Genomic DNA, 26062 nt, shown 5'->3' with positions numbered 1-26062 from the left:
ACCTTCTTGGATACTACTGTGCAGTGCCTGTCCTCTGATGGAAGAGGGTCAGAGCTCTGCAGGGAAGTTTCCACTGTGTAGGTTCATGTGTACAAAGGGTCTGAAAGATTCTACAATGGAAAGTACCACTTGAAAACCACAAAAGCTGTATTTAGCTGATGATAAATGGATGTGTTTATTCATTTACAGTTTTTAACAGTATATTAAAGATAGAAAACATACAGATTGCTTCAGACTTTTATGATGTTTCTGGAGAGGAGGAGTGTACCCCCTTCGGAGTCCCACAGCCCTGAATATAATGTTTAGGGTGCTTGGTACTACAGTTTCTGGGACAAAACTAATTTTCCCCTCCTGATAGAATGAAGAAGTTTTTTGCCCTGACTTAATGTAGCAGTAACAAGAAAGCAGAGGGTCTGATCAGTTTCTGTCTCTGTGGTAGCAAATCTCCAGTGGCTACTTAGGATGGCTACCTTCCACTCGACCCTCTCTTAGGGTCAGGATTTTACATTTGCTTAGCCAGAGACATGAATGCCATTAAGAGCAGGCTTCTGAATGTCTTCAAAGTCTCATCTGGTTACTTGTAATGTCTGTATGGTCCTAGTGATTCTTTGATTATTAGCAACTCTTCAATTTGTTAGTAGGTTAGAAGAAATCCCATGGAAATCCTTAAGGGGAGCTTGCAACAGGAGTTCCCATTGTGTTAAAAATACATTGCCTAATGAGATGTAGCAGAAACCCGCCTGGTTCCAGCAAAGTTACTATAACACTGAATGTTTATAGATCCAGTAATCAGATGCCTTACAGCCAGTTTATTTTTAAAACCTTTGAATTATGTCTTTTGTTATCATCAGAATTTACCAGCCAAGAACTGCTTGTATTGCTAATCATTTTTTAAAGAATAAAATGTTAATATCAGCATCCAGGGCAGAGCACAAAGGGAAAACAAAATGCAGGCATAATTGCTCATAAAGAGGGGGAACTAATGTCTTACAAATACTTTCAGTGTTGCTGGCTTCTGTATCCCACACCACACTTGACATGTTATAAAGATATAATCACACAATGATTATTTCTGAAATAATTTTTTAAGGACGAAGGCCACAATATTAGAGCAGGTCTGCATGTGTTTACTTTTACACATTTCTGTGAGGTCCTTGGTCACGTGCATGCAGAAAGGTACACTATGCATGCATTTTGAGATACCTCCTGTATGTGGTGCCTCTATAAAGCTAGGGACACTTCTGAAGGATTCAAACACATTTCTCCTTTAAAAGAAAAAAAGTAAGTAGTCATAATCTTGTGTAAAATTGCAGTATATAAACTATCCTGCTTCAAGGCTAAAGCTATCTACCAACTGGCAGGCCAGCTAAGATGATTCCTGACAGGCTGGTCCTTCTCCGCTTGTCCAGGACCAAAGTTGTGAAGGGAGAGGATGCAAGGATGGTGTCCAGCAGCCCAGCTCGTGCTCTTGCAGCTGCTGCAGTGCCACTGTGGTCCTGACAGTTGACCACACAAGAATTGTATGACTCATAACTCTAGTATAGCTCCAGCTGATAAATCAGAAAAAATTACAATCCAGTGCTATGCGTGTGGCAGACACTATAATTTTTTCCTCTCTCTTTTTTCCTCCCTTTGTATGCTTTTAATTACACTTTTAGTTTTTCATCCTGAACTTCTTAATAGCCTAAAGCTATAAGTTTAGCAAGATGTGGAACATGCTCAAAAATAATTGTTTGAGTTCTTGAAATGACAAGATATGGATAACAATTTGTTCTTAGCTGAGTATCAAGTGTTTTTAAACAGTAGAAAGACCTTTTTTTTTTCCCCCAAAGCATTAAATAACCCTATTACTTGATATTCATTTTGAGGTTAACTGTTGCTGTGTTACAGAAGAGCCTAGAGACCTAGTGGTGCTGAACACTATAGGTGTCTTGAAGAGTTCTAAGATGTAAAGAATTTCCATTCCTAAACTTGAAGATGAGCTACAAGTGCGAGCAACCCTAGGGCATTTTGCTAAACTCACTGCAGAAGGTTCTCATCTGTGTTGTTTATGGCCAGAAGTAACTGGAGAGGGAGTTCAATTTGGGGTCAGAGCAACAGAACAAAAATCAAAACTCTTGCGTTTTGTTTCTTGATTCGGCCTAGGCTTTCAGATGCCTGAAGCACTATGTTCTCTCTGTGTTGCAAGGGTATCATAATGTGTAATTATGGTTAATGAACTACACTTCAGGTCTTCCTTCAGAAGTCAGTATACAAATGCACATGTATTGATGATAATGCTGCATTCGTAGGCCCGCAGGAAACATCACATGACTTATCCAGCCTCCTGAATACCACTACTCATTAGTACCTCTGGACTGAGCCCAGCAGTGAATGCCTGATGGAAGGGCATCTCCCTTCAGGTATATCTGATCTTAACAGAGCTTCCTGCAAGGAATCTAATCCATTTCTGAAGCTTCCTCTAGTTTTGGGTTTTGTTCTTTATTTTTTTCCGAGGAGATGGAACGCATTATTAGGATATCTCAGCTGGTAGCACCAAAGCCCCAAATCCTTTTCTTCAGGATCTAAACACTATCATGTTTCACAGAGAAGCAATAAAAAGGTTTCTCTTTCCTTTTGCATTCATAATGTTACTCTCCAGCAAAGATGCATGTTGTTACATAGTAACTTTGGCTTTCACAGCTTTGACATGGGGGAAAACAAGAAAAAAAAAAATCATGTACCTGGGCAAAGGGGTGAGCATGGCACTCTGGGCTGCCTCACAGAGAAACCAAGGGAGGCTCCTGGCCTGCATAAAAAAGTTTATATCAAGGAATTTGTCATTCTGTTCCTACTGCCTCTTGCCTTGAAGACATAGGCACATCCCCAGTGGGTGTGATTCAGCGTAGTCTCCCCATTGAGTGACTTGGATTTACATCTGCAACGTGTCAGACATGCAATCTGGCAGTTGGCAAAGGAGTTTACTCATCTCCACCTCCTGCTGTCTGGAACAGCCTTATCAGTTCTCACTGTCATACCACAGCTTAGCTGCAAGCATGTCTTTGAAACTAAAATTAAATTGCCCTAAACTACAGTTTGGTACATCTCTGCCATCAGATAGATTTTCAGGAGGTTTATGAACATCAGAATAGATGTCTGTTCATCAAAGGAATAGCTGGCTTTCTCATGATGCTGGCAAATGAAACTTATAATTTATGACCAGTAATTGCAAGTCTCTTGTGACTTCTCCATGCCTGTTAGAGAGACACCCACATAACCAGAGCAAATCTGACAGTTGGCATTAAGTAGGAAAGTCATCCACATTCTTAGCAAAAGATTGCAGACTTTACCACCGCCTCAGAAGAACAGACCAAGACAAGCTAGCAGGAGAGGAGAGGGGTGGGTAGGAAGTTTGGGCTACCTCTAAATGTTCTGTCTGTATTCTGGGAATCTGAAAAGAGATTTAGGTCCCTGCAGTTCTGATTTCCTTTCTTTCTGGAGCATCTCAGGTAATACCTAGGAGAAGGGTATCTGTACAAGGATAGGTGCATGTGTGCTCATGCACGTTTAGTTAAACTGTTAACATACAAGACGTTTGAAGGTGCAAAAACACTTTATTAACTGAACAAACCCTCAGTTCTGAGTGAATTAGCTCAGTTTTCTAGAAGCAGTGGGTATACTCAAAGGCTTAACTTTTGGGAAGCTGCCTCACATCCACCATATCAAGGACTTAACACAGTGACAGCTGTATCAGTGGCAGGATAGCTTGCTCTACAATACTTGGCTGACAGTCTGTCAAGTTCATAGCACATTTGTGTAGGCAGGGACTGAGAAAAGATCAGTCCTAGAGCAAAATCAAAGAAATAGGAATGTCTTTAGGTGGTGTTTTCTTTTCCCGCCTTCTTCCTTCTTTTTCTCTTTCTAGTAGAATTCCCACACCATGTCACCTCAAGCTTTGATTTCAAACATCCGCCCTAAACTATTCACCTCTTCCCTGAACTTTCTGTCTGTCTCTCTTAAGATCTGTCAAGTCCCAATGTTATATGACTTGCACCCAGGTATCCACCTCCTCTTTTCGCTTCTGCCTCCCAGCTAGACCTGTATCTCAGTGCTGAGCTGCACCATGTGCCATCTCCAGGTCTGTGACCCCTTATGCCAGACAGCTGTTTGCCCTCACCTGTGAACCACTGCATTTGCATTTTGTGCCTCTGTTACTGGGGGAAAAGATATGGTGCTACCTCACATCAGGGATCGTGTCCTAATTTCTGACTTTAGAATTTAGTTTAGACTTATACTGCTGCTGAGACAGTTCAGCTGGAGAGATGCAGCTTAGGGTATGTACACAAGTCTGGATGTCTTCAGCACATCCCTCAGTATGTTCCCATCACCCATAGTTGCTCTATTAAGGGCATTAGATTTTATGCCGTTGCCAATCCCTTTTAGTATCTGCTATGGATCTGGTGTTCATAAATTTGTCTAATCACTTTTTGAACTGATTGTACTGCCTGCCTCTGCAGCCTCCTAGGAAAGCAAGTTCCAGGAGTGTCCTACTTGTGCTGTGTACAGAATTACTTTTTTTTAATGTGTTTTAAACTAATGTTTTACTCAGTGTACTGAGTTCTGATATTGCAGGATGTGGTGAATCACAGTTCTCCACTCATCCAGTGCTTTTAGAGTCCTTTTAGTGGCCTTTCTTTGACCTTCACTAGCTCTAGTATTTTTTTCACCAGAAGTGACCCACAGTGTTTGAGGCATGGTTTGCACCAAGGTTTCATATAATGGGGATGTCACTTTTTAGACCAGTATAAATTTTTATGGAGAAAGGAGTGTGAAACCTGGGTTCTGATAAAGTTTTTTATATAGAGGTGCCATGAGGTGATATAAAATGACCTATAACAAGCAGTCATTTACCATTGGGGTTTTGCTCACTATTATTTTGTGCCTTTCAAATATAATTTCCATTTTATCATTCCAGGTACTTTAAATTGTTATTGCATTACCAGGAGACTATTTGTCATTGCACAAAATAACATAGAACAGGGCAGTCCACCCCCAAAAAGTGGTTCATATTGAAGGGAGTGGTGGATAGGTGGCAGGTGTAGATTGTATGTTGTAATTATTCTTGGATAATTAGGATCCCCTTCTTGACAATGATTGACTTGCCATCTGTCTTTCCACCACCATACTTTGTCTCTCGCCTCCTAAGTGGCAGTACTGACAGCTTCTCAGAGGCACAATTTTAGATAACTTGTATTATATTTAGAGACTTTTGAACAGAGTTCACCATAGTAATACAACATGACCCTTATTTGTAGGGAGAGATTTAGAGGCCGTTTTTAAAGATGCTGTATTGTTAGTAGTGTGCAGCTGATTAAAATGCAGGCAGTCTAAGCAGAATAGAAAGACCTGCTACATTGGGGAGGTAACTTGGCATCTAGCATGCATGCACCTGTGAGTAATGGAAATATCATTATCCTAATTTCTGACCCTTTACTTCCCTCACCGTATACACTTCCTCATGACTGGCAGTGAGGTAAAATGTGCTATAACTGCCAAGGAAGGAATGGCAGCTGCTTGCATTACCTCTCCTCTAGTGCCATTGTGCTTCTCTGAGATCACAATGTAGCCAAGAGGCCAAGCAATGAGAAAGAGCACTGTCTTGCTCAGTCAAGACAAAAGAAATCCTTGCTCAGTCATACACTGTGGGTTAGAACCCAGTGGCAGGAAAGCATGCTCCCTCCTTGAACCCCGCTGCAGGAGAGGAGAGGCTTAATGCTACCTGGCATGCTTCTGGAGTGACACCAGCAGGGCACGAGTCTCTTGGGACTACTCCAGTGAATACTGGAGCACCACTATCTGTGTTGGTTTTAGACACAATATATCAGGAGAATTTAAAAACATTTCTCGAGGTGGGGACTTGATAGAGTGGTGAGGAAGGAGCTTGTATGGGTAACTTCTGCTTGCTTCTGTAGAATATGTTCATACTTCTGCTATCACTGAATATTTCTGTTGTTTTTTTGTTGTGGTTTTTTTTTTCTTCCCTCAAATAATTTTTTTCTTCCCTCAAATAATTTTTTTTCTTCCCTCAAATAATTTTTTTTCCTGAAGGCTAAGGAGCAATTCTGGAATTATACTTCTATTTTTTTTTTTTTTTTAAGAGACCTTTTACAGTTTACCTAGAAAAAAAACTTGTCAGTCCAAACTGAATAGATGTGCTGACATGGAAAGTACCTCTTCCAATACACAGGAAGCTTGTACCAGGGGTATTAATGGAGACACACAGGTAAATGAAATGCAAACCTGGACAACAGATTTTGAGCCTGGAATCTGGAAGTCATTGCGTGAACTGTTATTGGTGGTGCTGTAAGGAAGACAGTGCTGTGAACTGATGCTGTAAGATGTTTGCTTAACCTCTGTAATCCATTAGGTTGGGACTTTTGTTCCCAAAGAACCTCTGGTTTGGAGTGAAGTTGATGACATCTTTTGCGCAACCTGTGAAACCTATGGGATGGTATAAGTGCTTATAGCTCAGTAATGAAGAAACCTTGAGTTCAGGAAATTCTGCAATCCAAATAAGAGTTCGGAAATGGATAGTTTTGAGACACACGTGTGCCAGAACCAAACATGTCCTAATGATACCTCTGACTTGAGAGACCCAAGCATATAAGCTATTCATACACACAATTCAAAGAAGGAAAGAATTATAAAATTTTTTCAGGCTATCCCAGCCAGCATTCCCTTAATCATGAGCAGTGATGGTCTTTTTTAACTTGCAGGACTCAGCATATTGTTAACAATAAATAAATACTGGCAATTAGAAACAAACAGCTAACCCATGGCTTGTTGTATTAATGGGTCATTAGCTATGACAGCAACCTGTCCACCATTCAAGAAAGAAAGCAGTACTGCTGCCTGAGCAGAAAAGTGTGTCTTCTCCCTCATTAGAGCCACAGCGGGGAGTGTGTTCTCTCACAATTCCATTTGTCTGCTTCATTCGGCTGTCCTACTTTGAGCATCTTGGGCTCCATTAGACTCAGACTGTCTTACTGACATTAAACTAATTTCTCTGTCAAATTTGGGCCAGTGTGGAGAGCGATTTTTTCCACTTCTGGAGAATAGATGTAAATCATAGTGGTGGAAAAGTTCTCAGCCGACCTCTTCTACCAAGATGCCACATAAGTGAAGCAATAGTCATTTACATTTCTATTCACATTATCTTTGAGGATAGCAAAGCATTTGGGGCTGTAATGTCTCAGTTTTATGTGTGGTTTGGGTTCATTTGACTCCTGTTTTAGATCTGGGGAAAAAAGTATGTGCAAAGCAAAGCACTTGCTGAAAATCAAATGAGATGGAGAAAGTGAATGGGACAGAGCCCATATGCTTCAATTTTGCTTTAATTGGTCTGACCTATCCAGGAAGACAGAGGTGTTAAGAGGCTGTACACAAAATGAATAATGACATAATTTAATTATACAGCGTAATTAGGAGAAAAGAAAATGTAATTTTATGGAAAAAGGAGTCAAGTTTTTACTCTGTATCGATTGGGTTAGACTCAGATTCATTACTTGTAAATCTTAAATTCAGGAATTTTACCCCCTTTACAGCGTGAAGATAGCCTATGGGAAACGTATTTTCTATTTTTGAAAGTATGAAGGCAGAGACAGGGGAAAAGAAACAATGAGGATGAGCTGAAGGCTGTATTTTCAGATTTCTTTGTGCTTGATGTTCAAACAGCAACAGAACAAGAGCCTTCCCTGAGAGTATTTAGTTCAATGTTTTGCTTATGTGAACCATCTGATGTTAAGGGGAGCATAAAAGTAGCTCCTCTAAGTGTCTGTTACTCTCTTTTGTAAAAAGAGAGAGAGAGAGAGAGAGAGAGGATAAGCAAGCATGCTTGGACAAAATGTCTCCAGACCTTTGGGGAAAAAAGTTGTGTACTTCTTCCCCTCCCAAGAATCATCTAAAAGCAATTGGGAATTATTTACCTTCCCGCAACCCAGATTGATTTGGGGAGGATCAGATCTGACTGAGGCTTGACAAGTAGCTAGAAAGATGTGGTGACCTGAAAGAAAACAACCCTTTTAAAACTTTCTTTAGAGAAGTTTTTTTCATATCTGCTGGGCCAGAAAGATTGAGAACAAGAATGAAAAAGCTTTTGAGCCTGAATTTGTTCTAAGCCCTTTTGATAGCAGGAAGGCTCAGGCTTTAATGGGGACTGGTTTAGCCGAGGGGTGTGTTCCTGCCTGAGCTGTCCAGGACTCAAAGTAATATCAAGAACCTTCTTCCTTTGCTCTCAAGAGCAGAATTCAAAAGTCCCAGCAGAAAACTTTTTTTTTTTTTTTTGGTAACATTAACATTTAGAAAAGTTAACCAATTAATCTATGCAGTCCTCCTTTAAAGGTAGTTTTCTTACCTCGTTTAGCAGAGAAGAAAATTGAGGCATGAGGCTGCTACTGATGACAATTTCCCCTGAAAGTGATATGGGCCATTAGATCTATTTGAAAGTACCACCCTAAAACCAATGGCCAAGTTTGTCCAGCCACAAAAAGAAGTTTTTCCTCCCAGATGAGCACCTCTGATGTCTTGCACCCCAAGTGTAACATTTATATAGGTACCTCTTGTGCCTTGCCCTTGTGCTGGTAGTAGAAGAATGAACATGTCATTCCTTAGAGGTACATTTACTTTATCTAGTGAACTGATTAACACAGTTACGGTGATTCAGCAAGGAAGGCTTGATTCTGTGAATTGTTATGGAACTACCAAATTACAGGGGAGGTAATGGTATATTCAGGTGGGGTATAATGAGATGTTTGGTATATTCAGCGAGGTAAGGAGAGAAAGCTGTGATTCTGCATTGTAGCCCAGGAATAGTATCACCAGTGTGATGCATCTCTTAAGAATCTATATTTCTTTCTCTTTATCTCCCAGGCAGCGTTTGGATTTTGTTTTGCTGCAGTGGTTGATTGTAAAGGGAGAGGTATGAGAACCCCAAGCCTACTTTCTTTATTAGACATGCGGATGCCATATGGACAGCCCTATCTTTCTTGTTCATAGATGGTGTAAGGAAAAATAAGCTCACCTGAGAATGACTGCAGTGCATTCAGAAAGTGTTAGCTTAGCCATGATGGCTTGCATCTAGGCATGGGTCCAAACACAGCCAGATGCAGCAGGCAGGGCTTCAACATGATCTGATCTTCAGAGTATGTCTCCAGTAACTCTGATTCAATGCTAGAATTCATCCCACCATTGACAGATGGCTGTCCTTACCCACACTAATTAGACGGAGACCATTACAACTGTTCTACCTGTTGCCTGGTCATACCTGTGATTGTAGTATATGGTGTAGTCATAAGATAACGATGTTGTCTTCCTTTGTAAAGGGCAAGAAGGGACTCCGTTCAATTAAGAAACAGTACTCTTGTTTTTGGCAGTGACCCCTATTAGAGCTATTGGAAGAAGGCCTGCATTTCTAGGATAGGATCTGTGTAGTCTTACTGTAGCTGTCTTAAGGTTATATGTTCAACCTAAGGTAGATGCCCAGGTTCTTCCAGGCAGAGAGACATGCAACTGAAGGTGATACTTCCAACTTCAGATATCTTTCTAAACAGGAACTGATCAAAATGATTAACCATTGTATATTCTCATGCTTCTGCCTAGTGAATAGCATCCTCTCCCAACTCTGCAGTTTTGGTTATTTTATCTGTGATGCTGATTTTTTGGCAGTTTAGAACATTATTTCTTCGTTTATTTTTATTAAAACAGTAGTTCAATGGTGGAGTCATAAATGATGCTTTTTTTCCCTATGGTTTTGTGCTTTAATGTTGAACTTCTATATGGATGCTCTGATATCTATTGAGGATTGAAAATGCATTGCGGCCTTTTCTTAGGCTGGGTACTAGGAGGATGTCGCTGTTTTCTGCTTAGGCAGTACATGAAACGTGTAGGAACATATTTTTCAGTCAAATGTACTTGAAATTGGCCAGTGGGTTCATGAGTTATTTGAACAACAGACACACAAACATTCACATAGCATCTTCCAATATGTCTCATTTCTCTAGAAAAACAGGTTGAGATTAATATCTAAATCCACTAGAATCAATAGGGTTTAGAGAGTGCTATACTGATTCTGCTGACTCCACGTGTCCTAGTGCCAGGAGGAAATCTTAATTTGGGCTAAAATGAGATGCAGATGCACATATTTTCTCACCATGCTAGATATATAAATGTCTGTCTCCTCCTCAGCATAGGAACAAAAACTTAAACCAAATGTACGTCCTAAACTCAACTGAACTTCATAAGTATCCATCAGTCTTTCATATATCTTTGGACACATGCTGCTGTGCTAGATTTCTTTCAAATCAGTGCCTGTCTGCTTCAAGTGCTGCCTGTTTCTTTATCCAGGATGCTTAGTTCCATGTCCCCCTTTCCCTATAATTTTGCCTTGCAAAAAAGTTCAAGATGACATGTCTAATTTACAACATGTAGTGGTTCCAATATATTAACATTAATAGCGCATGAAAAGTGCTCCCAGTAGCTTGATCTGCAACTAGTAGCCATTTTCTATTCTTCTTTTTGTTCAGGCCGTCTCATTCAATGTGATTAAAATGTTGGTAGTGGCACTTGGTAGGAAAGAAAAGATGGTAATGATTCCTGTTCTTTTTCTCAATTTTGTATTACTGAACCTAATTCAGGTCTGACAGGTTTGTTTTACTGATGAATCCAAGCCTCCAATGGGATGTTTTAAAAAATAAGTAGAGATCCAAAAGGTGGTTCTGAAGAAAAAGTAACATCAATTACATTGTATGCTTATTTTAAATACTAACTTTTCATTTAGCCACTGATTCAAATGGTCAATATAATGCATAAAATTATCTATTGATATAGAGAGAGTGTTCTCTTTTTGGGAAAGTATGTGTTTACATATTCATGTAGTTATGTCCAGATAGGTTAGGAGGAAAAGAAGAGTGATGGTTGACTGTAATTAACTTGGGATAGATGGATCATTGTCAGGTCTGGTGCAAGACAAGTTAGTGTTTGTTACTCTTCTCCCCATTGAGCTAAAAGCTTTCTGTACATTAGCATTTGTTTACCTGCCATTGTCACCATTATTTCAAGCTCTCAGATTTTATCCAGATGAATTTTGGTGTGTGGCAGAAGTCTGAGGGCTGTTCCTCAGAGAGACATCTTCATGACTGAATGCTAACATTGCAGCAGAGGGTGGGATTCTAGGACAAGTTGTCTTCTCCTGAAGTAGACTCTGTTTCAGCTCCCTTTGTCTTTTTCTCTGGCAATGAGTCAGTTTGATCAGTTTGTTTTGCCATTTTATCATCTATCGCTGAACTGGGATGGTCTTCCTGGCAATGAGCATTTTTCAGGTTCTGTTTTGGGGTCCTGTTTCCCAGAGCCTCCAGGTTCAAAACAGTGCCAGCTTTCTAGGTCACTTCTTTCCCAGCACACATTTATGTTCTGGATTCAGACAAAGAGATTCAGTGTTGCATTTTGTTTACTGCCTCTGTGAGACAGGCTAGGCCCACCAGTCAATCTGCAGAACATTAGAAGTACCTACTTAACAGAGGCAGAATTTTATTGAGTGAATAATTACATCCTATTGCTGCTGAAGTAATCACCTTAGATACAACCAATGCCTCCAGAGGGAGGTATGTTCTTTCCAAAATGCCACCCTGGACAATTCATTTTACTTCCGTACAAAGCTCCAGAATCTGTCTGACCATAATGTACTACAGGTTGTCATGTTTTCAGAGGATGAAAGTTATGTTCCATGAAATATGCTATTGCCAAAATTAATAGGTAAATGAACAAAGTGAAACAGACCATTAGAACCACTGTAATATTGTAGTTGCTGGGTTGTGACGTAAAAGCAGAAAATAATGGGTAAACATAATCGTATTATAGTGACAGGAGCTATCAATGTATAGTACACAACTGTGGTTACACAATGGAAAGCAGTCGACCGTTATGAAATATGATTTAGCAGGCAGACCAGTTGCAGGTAATCTTGCTTAGAACAATACTTTCCTTGGCTAGTTTCTTTTAGCTGATGGCAAATGATAAATGGCAGCTATTGCTTTCCTATCCTACTGGAATTTCATTTCAATTTTACTTTGATAATTTTCATAATCCTTTTTTTCTATTATTCTGGACCACAATACTGAGATTTTTGTGTTTACAGAAATGTTCCTGAGGCATGAACAGATTGTTTGTGAATATTCATGCAAATAGGAATTCAGCCAAAGGTCTTCAGAGTAAATGTTCACTCTAACACCTTGAAGTCTTCTTGATGCCCTGGTCTTTATTTCTGCTCTAAAACAATGCTTCATAATTTTAAGTGAACACTCAAACAACATCTAATCAAGATAAAAAATGCATAGGCTGAACTGTGTTTGTATAACATGATTAAAAAGCTCTGAATAGCGAACATAATCATAACATTCTATTAATGGACAGCTCAAGAGAAGCTACAATATCGAATGATTCAACTAAAAAAATACAAGGTTCAAAGATATGCAGGATCAGTTCCATTGGATTCAGTGTATTTATACTGATTTAAGCAAGTAAGATAATGGATTAACTCCTTAGTTATTGCATCTTTCATTAAATTCCACTTTAGTGTAAAACAAACTACAAAACACAGAAACATTGTAAAAATTCAGATATGTAGAGAAACTAACAAGTTCATCCATAGCTTGTTAATGTCGTATTTGCAGTCAGAGTCTAAACACTTCAGCACTGATGGACTGAAAAAACCAATGCTGTGTTCCTATAATAGAATAGACAGGTATACCCTGCACAACTGAAGTAGAGGTGGGTGGAGAAGCATCTTTAAGCCTGGTTACTGGAGTGGTGCAATATAAATTACAATACCATCTCTGGCCATTTTTCAGAGCCAGGAAAGGGATTGATGCAGGAGCTTCTTCAGATCGCCGTGCCACTCAAGAGTTTACCCATGCAGGAGGACTTTGTCAGTGACTGACTAAAATAGATTCAGAGCTGCTTTATTCTGCTAAAGTGGTTCAAAGTAGCTGGAGCACAGGAGAGAGCTGGGTGCTCAACTGTTTAGCTTTCTCTCTCAGAAGTTTTCACTCCATGCGTATGCAAAAAAAAAATCAGTTACTTTGGTCGTCACTGAGCAACAGTTGAGGGAATACATAGTGGGGAATTGAATCCTAGTAATCTGTTACAGGGAAGGCTGAAATGGTGCAGAGCTAGCCTGGGCAACAGCCAGCATTGCTAATTGCATCCTGGATGGCAGGCCAACCAGGGTTTTTTCCACACAGTAAAATAAAACTCTGTAGAATTACCTGAGGTAGTTTAGAACATGCAGTTCAATGCAAGTGTTTTAGCATATCTTTAAACAGCACATAACTGTTTCCATTGAACAGTACATGAATTTGTATAGCTACTGCCACCTGGTACATTAGTTGTACCTGAGTTTTGACCTGACACTAGTATTTACTGAATAGACACACTTTATTGCTTTCACCCACAGAAAAGACAAGCACAGCCAACTGAGGTTGCAAATACAGAGGTAAATCTTGAAATTTTAGTCCTCAAAGTCCTGCTTCCCTTTGTGAAGAGAATGCTGTCTTATTGTTATACCATGCTACTTAATGTGAGATATTGCTATAAGTGTAACCCATAACAAAACAGTGAAAACTTGAATGTGCGAAATGCAGAATTAGGTGACTAGTTGAGTGATAATATATTGCTTAACCTAATGAAAGACATTACCTTTAAATAATGGACCACATCATAGATTTAATTATCCTAAGGCAAGGTAGTAGGTGCTTCATGCAGACAAGGTCAATTACCTTATCCAGAAGAGCCTGTTTGAAGTGTATTATGAATAATTCACGGACATAGAAATTAGCTTTGAAAAAGTGTCCCAGCTATAATGTGGTGAAAGCATTCAATTTCTTTTTTAATGTATTTAAGATAACACCCAAAGGACAATTATGGCTGCTTAACTGTAAGACTACTTAAATGACGAGAAATGACAATTGTGTGGTCAAATTCACATTAATGCATTATGCAGAGGGAAGCATCATCATCGTGGCATGATCATATCAGGCCACAAGAAACTGATTTCAAACCTCATCTTGTAGTTTTAAATGCTGAATGAAATTTGATCGAAGATTGATTCATTTTATTAACCTTTCTCAATAGAGAAGACACAGTTGTTGCTGTATTAGCTTTGTTTATTTTGTTTATTCAGGGCTTTTAGTTCTTTGGCTTTCTGGTGTGAAAACGAAGGTCCAGAGCGATTGACTAACTTGTATGATTTTGGAGAGTCTGACAAACCCAAAGGTGGAACCAGAACATTTAATTTTCCATCTTTAATCAGAAGACCAGTCTTCCACTATAAGCACTAAATTACACTGTTTCTAAGGCAGTATTGCTCCAGCCTAGGACTATTTAGCATTAGAGTTAAAATGATGACAGTAGCCATGGTAGCAGAATGCATACTCACTTGACATATAGTGACCTTAGGTGTGAATTAGAAACGCAATAAACCTGTAAGTCTGGGGAATAACATGCTCTCTCAGCATATTTTGATTCCACAGGCAAAACAATAACCTTAGCTTTCTCTCTTTGACTTTGCAATAAGTGGTAACGGCCAGGGGAAATCCCTCGGGGGCTGCAGTTTTCTAAGACGCCTGGCAAGAAGATGGCTAATTCATCAGGTACCTCAGTTTAAGTGTCTAAATGTAATAGTGACATTTCATGGCCTTTGAGTTTACCTGCTTTATTTGCTTGAGAGTTCAGCAAAATTTTAGAGGGTGCTATAGAACTGCGTATCTAATGAGGCATACAGCTGGCCTAATCCTGTTTCCATTCACGTCAATGTCAAGAATCCCATTTAGTTCAGCAGGAGCAGGGCTGGGATTCCTGGCACTTTCAAAAGATGGTTTGAATAAAGGGGAATAAAAATTTGACACAATGTCCATTTATATAACAAGCTGTTAAAACATGTGATCAAGTAGGAAACTGCCACAAAGAGACAGGAAAGAAAACTTCCATTAAAGCAAACATACTGAAAAATAGAAAGCATGGGAGTTGAGGTTTTTGGTATTCTCCATCATCCGTCTTTTCTCCAAGGATCAGTTCTCCAAAAAGAGCTTAAGAATTCCCTTTCCTCCCCCTTCACACAGTCGTTGGCCTCCACCCCAGTGGTTTCTGGGAGGACTTGATAAAGACTAATTTGAGCCTAAGAGACTTGCTAGCTGATGTACTTATTTGCATGCATGAATGTGAACAGATGTTTACATAGTAGTGTTAAGTAGGCCAGCTGTTTGGGAGTCAATTATGTATTTTATTTAAAAGTAAAGCTGTATGGTTAAAACCTTTACTCACAATGTGGAAAAGAAAAGAAAACCAAATTCAGATGAATACATTTCTTCCTGTATTAGGGGGTTGCTTCCTTTACACACATCAGTTTTCTGTATCTCTGAATTTACAGCATAATACAGCCACATCTTACCTGAATCTCTGGGCATCTGCAGCTTATCTTGACCAGTTGCATGTAAGTGAAAGAAAATACACAACACAGCGTCAACATTGCCTAATGTCATTTGTCTGAGGGTGAGGGGAGAAAAAAAGCAATACTGAGATGAGGGGAGGGGGGGAAAGTCGTCACTTTTCTTTACAAGAGGTTGCACATTGCTGATTGTTTCTGCAGTCTGTTCGAAAATGAAGCATACATCAGGGTAATGTTTGCCTTTGCATTTGTTCTGCTCTTCAGATGCGAGAAATGCATAATCCTTAGGAGTGTATTACAGCCATAAATGTGTAACTTATATTTATTAATTCCTTAACATAAATCTGAGTGGAAAAGCTTCCATTATGGAGGTGTACATATACATGCAGGCCTATGTGTAGAGAGAAGCGGTTGGAGGGAGGGGCTCTCGCATATTTTTAAAAGTACTTTGCCCCTCAGGGATTCCCATTTTATCCAGTCTGGGACTGGCTCTAAAATATGAGTCTTGGGTCTGATCTTGTCCATGACTTCATTTCCTATGACCCCTGTCCCCCTGGGGCTCCATGTCTTTAAAAGAAAGCAGGCAAATGATGTAGACAGCTAAATGGAAGTCATTGAGCCCAGTTACTTTTTTTATAGCTGTTGGAGAACTCTAATGACATATATTAATGTATACCTTGCCAAAATCCTACACCAGTCTTAGAGAGACTTACCTACCTCAGTTGTATTCTTTCCACCTAAGCATCACTACATGAGGGACATGCCTACATGTCTCCACACCAGTAGTAGACAGGATTTGTAGTAGGTTATACTTGTCTTGAGGAAGGTACATTCAATTAAGGAGCCTTACTGTTGGAAGGAAATATAGTGATGTATGTGATGATCTTGTGGGATTTTGATTCACAACCTTGATGCAGCCTACAAGAAAGGTTTGTCTTTCATCAGCTGTGATGAAAGTCCTATGGTAGAAAGTTACGCTACGCGTAAAGATCTTGATTCTTACCTCATGAACCTTGTAGGTTGACTGAGTGGCTCCGATGGTGGTTCGTTCTCTCGCCATTAAATACAGAAGGCACATAGATGTAGCTGATCATAGATAGACGTAGCTGAGATCAGTTAAGTGCTGAAAATTAGATGAAATGAGCACAAGATTAATTACTGTGAAAATAAGGACTGTAACCTTGTTGACCGTATATTCCATGGGAAGAAAGAAAATGAAAAAAGTATTTTATATGCTCATTGCAGCCTATGTGGTCCTCACAAGCGATGTGGCAGCTGGAGTTCTCTCAAGAGTCAAGAGCTGTGCTCCAGTACTGCCAAGAAGTCAACGAATGAGGCCAGGTCATCTTCTGCTGGATTGGGATAAGATGCCCTGATCTTGCCCAGAGGACAGGAAGTGCTGTCTCTGAAACTGTTAACCTTTGTGGCTGACTCTGATACTGGGCATATGCTGATACATTTCCTAGAGTCACTGAAGTGCCCAGCCCCACTCTACAGTGTGTGTGTGCTCACGGTGGGGGAAGGAGTCTGTGTCTCCACGTGGTTCTGTTCAGTGTTTGGAAAAAGAGGAAGGACGGGTGGCTTCTTGTGATTGCACAGTTGTCGTTCTTCTGCAGCCCCTGCCCATTCCAGTATTCACTGCAGTGGTAGAGCTACAGCCAAGTTCTTCCTTCTGCTCCAGGAGCAGAAAACTGTCTCTTGAGCTGAATAATAATCTCTGTTAGTGACAGTAGAGCTACGGAGCATAGCTGAGCAGTTCATATTCTATCCAGTACAGTCTGTGCATGAATGTATATACACACCCATGTACATATCCTTCTGTTTGCTACAGTTGTATAGAGAGATATACAGGAACCTGAGACCAATTAAATAGCAAAAACTAAATAGAAAATCTATTTGAAAGATGTAAACTCATTGCTAACGGGGTGAAGAAAAAAAAGCTGCAAATTGATTAAACTGTTCCACAGAGAAGACAGATTGTTGTCATCCTGACCTTTAAAGCTGGTCAGGATATATCAATAGGAGCATCTTCTGAGTACAGTATTCTATGAATTTTTTCATTTATATTCTTTTGTTTTTCTCCTTACATCCTGGCTTGGAGCCAGTTCATTTCATGGTCTTGCCTATACATATGTTCTGCTATAGCTGCATTTTTCCAAAGTGCCCAATTTCACAGCACTCCAGCCTTCCTTAGGATGACAAATGATGCCCCTGCTGCGCTGACCAACAGAACTGTAATTGCAGCCTGAGACAGGGATAGCTGAACCCACACTATGCTGCAGTTTGGGTATATCCTTAAGTTGAAACTTGACTGCACTTGTTTATTGTAGTGGAGTTTCCAATTCCACCACTTAAGGCATTAACTGCTGACATTAATTGTAACATTGAGGAAAGCAGAATTGCTCAGCAGTCAAAAGCAGTGTCAAATCAGCAGTTATTTATTTACCATTGCTCTGTAATGTGTTGTAACACATCAGACTATAAAGAAGTTTAATGAGTTGCAGTAATGTTTGTGGCCTCTCAGAGATACTGGAATGCAGCTCGATGAGTTTTTTTGATAAAGCGCTTAAAACTGGACTTTCTCCACTGCTGTGCTGGGTGTCCAGAAGGGTGCTTTTATGATCCTAGTAAGTACAACTGAGTGTTGTCTTTTGCCAACTAACATCTTTTGGGAGCAAAAAATAAGCAATCCAGTTCAACTGACCCTGTGAGATTTCAGTTCAGTAGGGATGTGACAGAAGAGTAGGAGGAGAGGCTAAGAGCATGGTTTTTGCTCTGCTTGTCCAAACTGCCTTGTTGGCTCATAATTAGTATAAGACTTGTAAATGTGCTTGGATTATTCTCTAAAGTCTTTTCCGGGTGTTGGTTTCATTTTCTGGTTGTTTACAATGCTTGTTTTTTAGAGTACAGCTCTGCATGCTCTGCACAGGGACTTTTTCAGCTGTTTAGCATAAACTTAAATATACTGCTTTTTTGCCTTTTTTTTTTTTAAAAAAAAGCCACACTCTGGCTTTTTATATAAAGCTGCATAGGGAATGATACTGGATTTCCCTCTTACTGAAAATGCTCATTTGTCCAATTAATTTTACAGGGAACTTGAGATGTTCACCTCTCATTTTCTGAAGGATTCTTTCCAAAACAGAAGCACCATCCCAATAATATCTGTGAGTGCTATTATCAGTTTTAAGAAAATCCCCTCATTTATTTAATTAGGGATTACATCTTCAAAGTGATTAACAATATGTTGTTAACTCTTCTAATTTATGTTCTATTAAGACTGTTTTTCTATTTTTATCCAGTCAGAAATTCAGCAAATTTACTGATGATATTTTCTGATTTCTTTAAGATCAATCTAATCCATGAAAGTCAGTAGTTTTATCAGACACTTACAGGAACCAGTTAGTGGTTACACTTCAAAAAGGCACTCTGTGGAAATGACATTTTCCCAATGACTTTCTGATCAGATTCACTCTGTGTAAATAGATGTTATTCTCTAACTGTCAGCCATGCTGTGTTAACCTGGGAGCTGAAAGACAAGGTGTGTTCTCGTTGCTTCGTGAATCAACATTGCTAATAAAGATTGTCTATACCCAAATATAGTTTTTATTATTCCTAGAAGCTGTCATTGCAAGTACAATGGGAACAAAATTAATCTGTCTTTTGTGGAGGGTTGTCAAATCAGAAGACAGTTCATTTCAGTCACTAGTGACTGTATTGCTGCAATGTGAGCAGGAGGGAGAAAAAAAAAGAAATAATAAGGATACTTTTCTCATTATTAATGCTGGTAGTTAAAACTGCATATACAGGAAACAGTTCTGTCGAGTAAGGTAATTCCATTTTTACTCAGACACTTTTCAAAATAAAGTGGGGGGAGAAGAACCATTATTAGTGTATGTAGTTTCTCCCAAAGGACCAAGCAAAGATTGCTTTCCACAGCATGTTTTTCTGTAACTTATCCAGTCTCCTATTAAATGTCCCAAATGTCCCCATTTTATCTATTTTCTTTTTCTAGTCTATCAAATTGCATTTTGCTGTGAGCATGATCCAGCAAACCTTCCATGAGTTCCTGCAAGCATTGGATTAAACCTTATATTCATTCCACTTGACTTTACTCCAATTGACTTGTTTCCACAAACTTGAGCAACCTGCTCCAAGTTATGCCTTGGCTTCCAGACTACCATTAGGCCAGGCTGTAGACCTGGGGTTTTGTGGACTTTCTTGGTGAAGGGCTCTGGCTGGTAGGCAGGTGAGAATGCATGAGGCTAGGAGCTGTGCAGAGCTGGGGGCTTTGCTGTACAGTGCCACTGTTCCACCACATTGAGAGTGCAAAGTGCTGCAGGTAGGGCCCCTCTATTACTCTTCATCCATGCCCAATCCCAAGGGTTTGAGCTGTTGCTACAGATCTTTCAAGAATAAATGGATCAAATATATAAGTAATTTTCCTTTTTTACCCCCTATAAAAATAGATCCTTCAGACCTTTATTTCAGTCGCTGCATACCTGCAGATGGTGCTTTTATATGTCCCAATGACAGACACAGAGTTTGTCTATGGAATTCTTACAACCCAAATCTGTTTCAGAGCAGCTTGAAGTGGAGGTCTGGACTAGGTGGTCTCAAGAGGTCTCTTCCAGCCTCAACCATTCTGTCCTCCTGTGAACAGACTGATGCTCAGTGAGTGCGAATCAGCACAACTACCATGATTTCACTGGAGCCAGGTGTATTTATACCAGTTGCTGGATCTTGCCTTTTTTATCTCTGTAAAATAATATTGAATGGTTGAGTTGCAAAGTGTTCTTCCTGCCAGTCTTTCCTGGGACAGTTCCTCGGAATGTAGCTTTTACAGTTCTGTAAATCTTCTTGTCTCACTTCAACATTTCCATGAATAATAGTTGAATACTAAGTTTTCTTGCTGTGAAATGATTGGTTTATGGTTTGATGCACTATTCATAGTCTTTGACGCTTCAACTATTCCCCGCTGTCCTCTGTGATGTTATTTTTAGGCTCTGAAATTGCTTTCCTCTGTGAAAACTTAAATAGCATTTAAGAACAAAAACTGCTGTGATAAACTAATTCTTTCACCTTACAATATTTTATAAGGTGCCTTAGTTCAGAGGTCTCTCCTTACCCTGTAGCCCTTTCACATCCATATAAAACACTTTAAAAAGAAAACTCTGAAGAAGAGCACCTGATTTGTCTAAACTTACAAACTCACTCATCTCTTCCATGCTTTCCCCCAGTCCATGTGGTATATGGTGATCTAAAACCAGGCCATCTCAACCGGTGAGCTTGTAAGATAACATGGGTAAGACTTCAGTAGGACGTTCACAGACTAGGATGTGTTACTAGCTGCATACAGGGTGGCTGTGAATGTCACTCATGTTGTCTTCCTCAAGCCCTAGAGAGCCACTGAGGAGCATTGGTCTGCTGCAGATACAGAGAACCCGAAGTCTTCATCACATATGATCCTTCAATACCCCATTGCATTTTCACAAGACCTGGAATGACATGATCTGGTTTATCTTCTGTTTATTAATCCATTAATTCAGCACTTGCTACTATTTACTCTCAGTAGCTATTTTTATACTTATGCAAAAGGACTGATTAAGAACCAAAGACCATTGTCCTGGGCACTGTATTGGGATGGCCTTTCAGTGGAAATGGGTGAGATGGTACTGGTGAAAGAGGATGAGAATGAGCACATAGGAGCTGAATGAGCAGTGTGAGGGCAGCAAATGACGGCATCCTCTTATTGCCATTATTCTTAGTGGCTATACCTGTGACATAGGAAAAAAAGTCCAGACATCATCTGAGCAGGACCTGCTCCTCTGGCCCAGGCGGGGTCATTCTGGAGCCCACTGTGGCTTATCCATGGTCATTATTCACTTGCAATTGAATCCATGCCACTGATGGGTTTCTGGTCCCAGCACAGAGTAAAGATGTGGCAGGACATGCATCAATGTCATAGGCCTGTCTGTTAAGGTAATGCAGGGCTTGTTTACCTGAATTTACCTGGATGAATTAGGCTAAACAGAGAAAATGGGAGAAGAAAAGGAATAGAGAAAAGGAAAAGGAGTTGAAAGCAAGAGGGACAGGTTTGAAGTGAAGCTGAGCTGGAATGCAGGAGATAAGGGAAATAAGACAAATTTTTTTGTTTCAACAGGGTGGGATATCCAGTCCATCTTCAACAAAACTCCTGAGGGTTCAAAGATGATATTTTCTCTGTTTTGTCATTTGTCCCTAAAAGCTGTAATCTTCTCTGCATTTTTGTTTTGGGGTTGGTTTGTTGTTGCTTTTTCTTTCTAACCTGCATGTCTTCAGCTGTTCCCATAGTTTCTGCTTCTGGCTGGAGTCCCACTTGCATCTTCCAGGAAACTTGTCACTTGGCCAGAAATTTATTGAGACAACAACCCAGCCTGAGCTGGCAGAGGAGAATGCAAGTACTCATATTTTCAGCCTTCTTTGGCCTTCAGCACATTCACAAGGCATAAAATTTTAGTTTGGATGTAGATTCAGTCTTCCTCAGCACATGAAAGTGTCTGAAATCCTTATGCCCATCTTCAAATCTGTCTCTCAAAGGGTCGATGATGATTTTGCTTTTACTGAAGCGCTGTTAGTGTGTGATGGCACAACTCGGTCATTGCAGCTCAGCAGTTCTGCTCATTAGCCTCCTGTTAAATCTAGAAGAAGCAAAGGTCCGTGTTTATTTACCTTCTTACTGCCCATTCTCATGTGTGAGAATATCTTAACAACTCCAGGAAGAACAGAGCACACTATGATAACAGCTGCTCCAGAGGGAGACGCTTAAGAGAAAGAGATGCAGACAAATGCTGCTGCAGGTTTTTTTTCTTTTCTTTTTTAAGCAATTACTTCAGCCTGGGACTCTGTATGAAAGCAGTGCACCTTGGCAGCAAACCTGAATAACGAGAAAGAAAATGTCAGCAAAGTACTGCCTTTTCCTAACCACACTTAACAAAATAATTTTAAAAGGAGGGACAGACATTGTGACTAAGTAACATTTGCCCAAGGAGTTAGGTCCAATGGTATTAGCAGGACTACTCCACTTTCAGATAGCTGCTCTGAGTAAGGGTTACAGGATCTGACCAGAAATCAAAATCAAATTCAGTGTGAGTCTTAAAAACACTGGCTGGCACCATTGCTACTCAGTACAGAATGGCATTGGTCTTGCTGCGGTGTTTGACCAGCCATGATTTTCAACACAGTCGTGTTTGTCATCTCTGACAATTAGGGCAGTGGTATGTGGGTTACAGTTTTAAGAAACAAAAAGGACAATAAAACTGAATTGCACAATTGCCATGGGGAAGGTTTTGAGTAAAAGGGAGGAAATGTTAGACAGTCATTATGGCTGTACAGAAAAGAGAAGAGCCAGGGACAAAACAGGTGTGTGTCTGCATGGAGGCAGAGTAGTATGGTAGAAAAACAACTGGATGACTTGGTGGCTCACTCAATGAATAGTGTTCAAAGGAACCATGTCATTGGGTTCCTTTTTTCCCTGGTCCATATTACATATATTCATTTTTTCCAAGATAACCTGATCTTGAGTTTAAAACAGGGTTTTGTTTGTGAAGTGTAGAGAGCCTGACACCTTGGGGGTGGGTGTTACTTCCCTCTGGCTGGGGCAGAGCCATGAGACCCTCACCGGGGGCTGTAAACCAAAGAGCAACTTTTTTCACTGTTAAATCTCAGCATCCACTGCAAAGAATGGGTAGCACATTGTGGTTAATGCAGCACCGCCTGAGTTCACCCCGCCTTGTGTTAATAATGTATTCTCCCAGAGGTGTGCACTGTCATTTAAACCAATACAGATTCAGAGTCATTAACACCATAGACCACTGAACAAACAGCCTCTAAGAATATATTAATTTTGTGTTATCCACTAAATACAGAATATTTCTCCAATTTGTTCATAATTTTGTCTGGAATTATTATAAACACTTTTTCTCTGATTTATGAAAAGTAATTTTTTTTTCTTGTTCAAAAGGCCAAAGGGGAAGAATTTAGTTTTACTTCAATTTAATGTTTAAAATTCTGATAACAAAGGCTAGAAAAACATTGCAATGGAAAAAAAATCAAGCATGGCAAAACAAGACATTGGTAAACTCTTACAAAAAATAGTGAGTCAGTTTTCACCTGTTCTCGCTCTCTTACCCTTTTCTCCATTTTTTCAAGAGCCTTTTAAAAATGGATTAGCTGAGATAATAATTTGTACTCTGGATTGGCCTCTGGATTCAGTTATTCAGATTGAAATTGCCTCATATGCATGTGTGTATATATACACATATACATACATATATTAAAAATCTGCTAACTGCTTGTTTCACATAATGTTCAGTATATCAGGTGAGCCATTTGCAGGACTCGATATTTTGAAGTGCGTAGTGCAAACAGATATTTTAAGTTTTTGAGTGCAGTAGAAAAGAATTGGCTTTGATTGCTTTATGCAGTTCTACAATCAATATTTTCTCAGTTTTCACTATCTCTTGATATGTGAATCTTTCCTTTTAAGAGAAAACAGCATAGATGTAAATTAATCTATGTTTTCATCAGTAAGATGTCTAGATATAAGATTTAGCAAATTCAGTTCTGCTTAACTCAGTTTGATTTTGGAGAAAAAACTGAACATGAAGAATGCCAAAAGAATGTTGTTTTAATGCAATATGGTTTCAGCGTTTCAACAGACAGATACAAATAAATTGGCTTGCTGTTGTGGTGGAAAAGATCTTTTACTGACCTGTTTCAGTAACTTGGGTACCCCAAAAGCCATACCTGTGTTAGGGGTATATAATTACTGGGTCAGACTTCAGGTTTATACAGCACAGATGTTTAACAAGGGATCCAGTTTATCTCGTTATATTTCCATCACTAGATTCTTGTTTGTTGCAATAACAAGAACCACCTGGCAAATGATGCAGACAAATCTCGACAAATATTTTAAACATAATACTGTTAAAAATGCATGGTTTTGTTTTAACTCATGCTGTATAAGCCAATGCTAAGACTTTCTGCCTGTATAAAGGTAAACTGAGTCGGTGGAATTTGCTTGGGATTTATATACATAGTAATTTGGTCCTAAATGCTGTTGGAATATTCTGCTTCTCCCTTCCTCCAGCTTCTGAGTGCCTATTCAAATAATTTTTGAAAAAATTCTCTGCCATTTAAAACATGAGCAAGCCTAAAACCTTTAAAAATAACTTGTATTGCTAGCGATGTCAATGCCTTCTAGTACAGAAAATGAAAGAACTGTCAGTTCAAGGGAGATTTAAGAGGACAGACATTTTGTAAGTTGGTAGAGGGACACCGAATACGTGTTCAGCCATTCTTGTCACTAGAAGAGCCAGATACGCATTGCAGGTGAATTTGATCTCAATCTGCATCTCTTTCTTAGGATCATTGGAAAGAACCTCTGCGTGTCTGCTATTCTCTTCATAGTCCTCAGCTTCTGTGCTTGTGAACTATACAGTCTGTGCCAGCCTTCCTTCTGCTGAAACTGATTTCATACAGAGAACTAACAATGAACAGTTTAGTTAAGCGCATTGATAGAGCAGGTACTGGAGGTCTGCCGAAGAACTGACATCTGGAAGGAGCTTACTCTCTATGCCTTGCTGGATGGAGAAAAACTGAGTTCTTGTCCATGTGTTTCAGTATTGTATATGCCAGGGTTTCCAAAGTCTTACTTGGCTATTCAGATACATACACGCAGTAGCTGTTGAATAGGCCAATAGACCACAAAGGACCAGCCTATGGAGACAGGTAGAGGGAAACATCAAGATGGTCAGCTGAAGATGAGACCTCCTATTCTTTCCTTTCAGAAGACCTGTGCCAACCTTACCTTCTGCAGCCTGTGCCTGGCAGTGTGAACAAGTAGCAGTACTTGGTTTGATACAAAATACTGTCTGCTTGCTCGGTTCTTTTATTCAATACCGTATTAAATTATGGTAAAAACAGTGATGTAAATATCACAGGTGTTTGTAGAGGCTTCCAGAGGCATCATCACAGAAAGGGTTATTGTCCTCTGCAGGAAATAAATTTTTTTTTGCCTTTTTTGAGGATTTTGTTATCAAAACTAAAACCTTCCAAAGGCAGCATGAGCAGTACAGGAAGAAATCACTTGAAAGAAACTGGTCTGTGTTCTTTTACTGGTGAATTCAGTCACTTGGGGCTCGTTTGCTTTGCTTGGTTTGGGATTTTTTTCACACATATTCTCCTTCAGAACCATAGTATGGAGTTCAAAGACAACCTTAATAAATTTATTATAGCAGATTGTTTTTCAGTTCTAAATAGATAAAAATGCATAGAAAATCATACTTTTATTTGTGCAGTAAGCTTTTGACTACCTTTTTTGACTAAATAATGTGTTACAGGTACAAAGTAAGCACAGAATGAAGAAATAGTACTTCTTATTAAATGAAATAAATAGAACTTCTTATTAAATGGACTTTTCATCTTAGAAATTTTAAAGTGGAATTCTACTAACCTATGTAACCATTAGTTTATGGGGCCATGTTAACTCCTTGATTAACATCATTGACTTTTTCTATGGCTTCACCACAGAAAGGAAATTAATTCATA

At 39.5% G+C, this 26062-nt stretch overlaps 1 protein-coding gene across 6 annotated transcripts in view; it reads left to right on the top strand.

The window, feature by feature from the left end:
* The window catches only part of CNTNAP5 (contactin associated protein family member 5), a 298841-nt gene that overhangs the window by 205033 nt on the left and 67746 nt on the right, over positions 1-26062 (top strand). The gene's annotated exons all lie outside the window — the stretch shown is intronic.

This window comes from Nipponia nippon, unplaced genomic scaffold (genome assembly GCF_047370975.1).
Source record: "Nipponia nippon isolate SJK-2023a ecotype South Korea unplaced genomic scaffold, ASM4737097v1 scaffold_5, whole genome shotgun sequence".
Lineage (NCBI taxonomy): Eukaryota > Metazoa > Chordata > Aves > Pelecaniformes > Threskiornithidae > Nipponia > Nipponia nippon.
Note: the sequence above shows the minus strand (reverse complement) of the source record. Positions and strands in the feature narration are given on the sequence as shown.